This window comes from Curcuma longa, chromosome 14, assembly GCF_044706935.1.
Source record: "Curcuma longa cultivar G26 ecotype Majalengka, Jawa Barat chromosome 14, ITB_CL_G26_1.1, whole genome shotgun sequence".
NCBI lineage: Eukaryota > Viridiplantae > Streptophyta > Magnoliopsida > Zingiberales > Zingiberaceae > Curcuma > Curcuma longa.
This window is the reverse complement of record NC_133874.1, coordinates 505,650-511,278: the sequence shown is the minus strand read 5'-3', so window position 1 is coordinate 511,278 and position 5,629 is coordinate 505,650. Positions and strand designations below refer to the sequence as shown.

At 37.7% G+C, this 5,629-nt stretch overlaps 1 pseudogene; it reads right to left on the bottom strand.

Annotated features, from left to right (window-relative positions):
• Positions 1 to 295: 295 nt before the first annotated feature.
• LOC141845359 (uncharacterized) lies at positions 296 to 5,383 on the bottom strand (annotated as a pseudogene).
• Positions 5,384 to 5,629: the final 246 nt, after the last annotated feature.

Genomic DNA, 5,629 nt, shown 5'->3' with positions numbered 1-5,629 from the left:
CGACAGTGGCATGATATTCTGATAGCCAATCCATACTTAGAATAATATCAAATTCAGTCATGTCCAACACTTGTAGATCCACTATAAGGATATGACTATCGAAATTCAAAGGACAACTATTGATCTCTTGATTTGACATTAACACTCCACCTGATGGTGTCAATACTGATAATCCATAAGATCGAAGGGTTGGAATCCTCCCAATCTTGCATATGAATTTTGGAGAAATAAAAGAATGTGAGATACCAGTATCTATCAATATATCCACAGAAAAATTATAAATAGAAATAATATCTTAGATAACTGATCTTCCAGCTCGCTGTGCCTCCTCACGAGTCAAGGCATATACATGTCCTGCCTCCGGACCCGACTGCTAACCCCTCTGGATAGAAGAAGAAGGCTGACTCTGATCTTGTGAAGGCTGGTATGGCTGGGTTGAGGGTTGATAAGGCAGTGATAGATACTGCTGGGGTGGGGGTAGCAAGTACTATTAAGGTGTAGGAGGCAGGTACTGCTAGGGTGGAGCTAACAAATACTACTTAGACAGCTAGCAAATTCTGCCGGAGTGGAGGTACAGAATGATACTCACTCCTCACTTGGGATTGCAACTGGTAAAGTTGTGGCTGTGGAACAGACTGGGTAGGTGGGGGATTTCATTGCTGGTACTGTTGAGATCCCTGTGGACCTCTCTGATGCCGAGACTGTGGAGGTCGTTGCGTAGATCAAGCCTGCTGAGACTGTGATCCTCTTGTTTGATGTTGTGCTCTCAAAATGCAATCTTTCTGCATATGTCTTGGCAATTTATAATAGAAACATATACTACGATCCAGTGAACATTCTGATGCTATATGATTTGGTGCACCACATTGAAAACACTTTGGGAGTATCTGGCCTCACTGTGATGGGAGTGGGCGACTAGATCCCTGTGATACCTTGGACACCTTTTGTGGCCATTAAGACTCTCTAGTTGTATCCTGGTCATATGATCGACGACCTTGACTCTATTGTCTAGAGTGTGATGTCTGTGAGGTCTGTCGACTAGCTTCTTTTTCTTGAGAGATTTGCTGCTGAGTCATTTCAATAAATATAGCTCGATCTAGTATCTCTCAATAAGTAATAACAGGGTAGCCAGATATCTTGATCCGAATATATGTTGTAAGTCCCTATGTAATGTGGAGCATACAATCATAGTCCTAAGCTACCATATGTGGGCAAAACTCAGCAAGTCGACTAAATTCTGCATTATAGCCCAGAACGCTTCGATCACCTTGCTTGAGACTCATGAATTCTTGATGTCAAGCAATACAAAATGCTGCAGGAAAATACTGTCTCTTGAATGCCTCTCTGAATGACTACTAAGAGATAACCTGATCTCCGAAAATAGTCTTTTGCATCTTCCACCATGTGGATGTCTGCCCTCTAATATGATATGCAACTTGCTCTACCTTCTCTATGTCAGAAGAGGACATGTACCCAAAAGTACACTCGATATCCTCTAACCATGTATGTGCCACCCAAGGGTCGGTGCCTCCATGGAATAGAGTAAAACGATCATTGTTGAACTAGCAAGTAAAGGAATGCAAGCCTTCTCCATGATAATAGATGATGTAGGGGTGACTGAGTCGGCCGCATGAGCTTCCACAAAATGAGGTTGTCCCTCAGGATGAACACCAACTTCAACATTGGGACCAATCTGAGCCTCTGGTATTATATCAGATGGGGAGAGTGGTACCTCATGCAAACCATTATCAACCCTCTGAGTAGAGGCATGCCGACGTGCACATCCATGATCTTGGCTACTACCACCATCGCAACCACAGTTGCCCCTGAGAGCATGGCTACTGCCCCCAACCACGACTACGAGTAAGTCCACCTCGTGGTATCGCTTATAAAATCAACTAAAATTTTCAATAATCAATTATAATCAAAATATTTAAATCAATACAGTGTTAAAGTTCAAGGCGTCAAATAATTAAAGATGAAGTCAAATCTAGTTTATCATGCAAGAACATAAAGCAACAAGGAGGATCCTTCAATTCATCATGATGAAGTGCATTAAATGCATTAAATGCTAGAATATTCAAAAAGATTAAGTTCATTAAATGCATTTTATGCATTAATGTATTAATGCATTAAATGCTCCAAAACATGAACGTTGGAGCCACAACATTCAAGAGGCTCATGTAACACACTATAAAATCACCTTGTATGTTTACTTTCAAAATAATGAAAAAAGGCTTCATGTTTTCTCCTCTTTCTTGCAACAAGCTTTTCATGGGTTCTCCTCCTTTTTGTAATAAGCTTTGAAGTTAATACCAAAGCTAAATTTCAACATACAGGACCCTTAAATCCTATAGCTCAGAAAAACAACTCGACTTGCATAAAAATTAAAAATCCTGAAATAAACTTGGAACCCATGAACAGAAATCGCGAATCAAGCTCTGATACCAATAAAATTGTCATGCCCCAGAGGTGGCATTCCCACACACTGAGAGGTACCTTACTCAGTGACAATATAATAAAAGAACCAATAAAAGAACCATCTATACTTTATAAACAGAATAACCAGAAAGTTCATGCATATATATTTTATATGTTTCATGCACAACTACTTGTACATATAAAACGACATATGTACACAACATAAATACCACAAAACTAAGGTAAAACAAATCAGAATTAGTACGTCAAGATCTCTGAGCAATTCTAAAGAAAACTGAACTAAATATAGTATCAAGTTTGTGCGCCTACAAATTTGAAAGCCAAAGAATGTAGACAGTTAGCCAATGGTTAAGTAGGTAATCATAAAAGATATGCATGAATTTAATCTTATTTAAGAAGCCAAGGAAATAGAGTAGATCATAATTTCTTATTACAACTTTAAGTTCTTCTTACATGTATCGTTATCTTTAGTTATTATTATCTAGAATCAGGTAATATTTTCATATATGAATTTCATATCTCAACTTAATTATCATTTATTATCATCAATTATGATAACTTCTCAATTCTTGTTATTTAATCAAGAGATATATAGATCATCAATAATATAATCTCAACATGGGTAAATATGATAATCCAATGAGTATCAACATGTATATCTGTATCAATGATATAAATCAATTAAAAAGTGAACTACTGGATCCAATATCATCAGAGTGTAATAATGACACACATATAGGCTAACAGCCTCCTCAGAATATGTTGTCGCATACGTTATCTAATGTACGGGCTAAAAGCCGTCACTGGTGGAAGACATGATAAACACTGACCACGACCTTCATGCTACCGCAACAATGTATGGACGGTCAGGTGCTTTGGATTGAGGGCTTATACAAATATATATATATATATATATATATATATATATATATATATATATATATATATATATATATATATATATATATATCCATTTAATCTATTTATTCATGAATAGGAAAAATATACAAGTCCAAGGATAGAATGTACCCACTTTAATGTACGCCAAAAGCTTTGAGTGTTAGCGAATCAAATAACTCACCGTGCATCACTCGAACCAGTATCTACATATAATATCAAAACAACTCAAATAATTAAAATACAACTCGAAGTCGAATAACAACTCAAATAACAAGAATAATAGTAGCAAATCTGAACATTATCTACAACTCGAAGTCGAATAATCATTTTTTATTTCACTTCCTCGTAATATTTTCCATTCTACAAATCGATTAACAAAAAGTAAACCTTCTCGAATGGTTGTGGTTGTAGGAAAAGAATGCTTTAGGATGTGGTTGCGTTTCTTGCTTCTGCCAAAAGAGGCAACCATGTCAGTAGGTAAAGATGAAAGAAGGTTACTAGCTAGTGAAGGAGAAAGGGAAAATCTTTTCTCTTTACTAGTAACCTTGGCGAGTTCCGACAATAATTGCAACAAGCTTCAATGAGGCTCTGATGGCTGCTGTTGTGGTTGATGTTGTTGGTCAGAAAACCACAAAAGAAAGGGAATGGGAAGGTTGCTGCTATGCTTGAGAAGTAGGGGAGAGGGTTTGCTGTATTTTTTTCCTTTTCTTTTTTGCCGTTGGAGAAGAGGTTTCCCTTTTCTTTTCTGTTGTTGGAGAAGAGAAGAGGAAGAGGGAGAGATTTTGCTGTTGGAAAAGAGAAGAAATGGAGGAGGGAACGAAAGAAAGAAGAAGAAAAGGAAATGGAGAAGGGTGGGCGGCGGTATGGTGAGGCAGCGTGGGGTGGTGTCGCGGCATGAAAAAAATGCAAGGAGAGAAACCCTATTTTGTGTTTTAAACCGACCGAACTGGTTAAAACCTTATACTTAGTTTGGCTATAACTTAGCCAAATCAAGTCCAAATCTATCCCGATTTGAACTCCTGCAATCCTTCTCTCCGTGCCTACTCATTTCAAATCCGATCTGATTTTTAATTTAGATCTCTCACTTCGTATTTAATGATTTAATTAGTTCCCTTATTATTATTATATTTATTTATTAAAAAAAATCAATACTTAACAATTACAACTTGCAAACATTTTTTTAAAGATTATTTCTTAAAGAGAATGATTTGTTTGCCAATCAAGAATGCTAGGCGCCTGAGGGGATGGGTAAGCTTCGCTTTTTAGAATTTACTTGGAATCCTTTTTATGTTTTCCATACTATTTAGGATACATCATGTCATGTCCCGAGAGATGACCATCTAAAAAATTTCAGCAGCATCTCCACTGTAACAATTCAATTTTTCCTGAATACATAGTAAGACAGAAGCCCATATGGTCATTCTACAATACAACATATGTATAAAATTACTAAATTACAAGATAATGGACCCACACGGCCACAAACCACACATGCATCAACTATAGCAACCCCCACTACATCAAATCCACATACATCGACGAAAATACCAAAGCACAATGATAGTGCTCATAGTAAAAATCCAATGACAATTGCACAAACCACACCTCGGAAACAATACAGAACCATACAACCAAATAAAATCTGAAAACCATACGAAGTACCCAATAATCCAAAAATACACGAAGGCAAATCAATTTCTTCCTGCTGTGAGATGGGGGCAGTCTGGCAAAACTCCAAGCTTCAATATCCTTATCTGCTACCTGAGGAGATAGAAAAATCCTAGGGTCTGAGTTGTGAGTATAAAATACTCAGTGGGTACTAGAATGAAAGTGCCAATATATATATCTAAGGAATCAACAGGATATATAGTTTCCATACGATACATAATGAAAAGGGGCATTACTACATAACAGGTAATAGGAATCATGCAAATGCAATCCATGCATGTAGTGTCACACAAATGCAACAATCATATCACAACCAAGTGCAACAACCATAAATGCAGCAAACCACATCCAACACATCAATGGCAATATGCATGGTCACTGTCAGCTCGCATCCCCCAAACACTCATCCAGTGCAGTGAATTGGGGCGCACAACAGGAAAATTGCACACACTCCAATAACAGACTACTACACGTGAGTAGGGAGCGGGAAAATATCACTGTCTACACTCAACATCCCCAGACACCCACACTGTGCAATGAACTTGGGTGTACGATAGGAATCATCCGCTCCAACAGATCACTATACACGAGGGGGAGGGGCAGTATTCCAGGAGAGCTA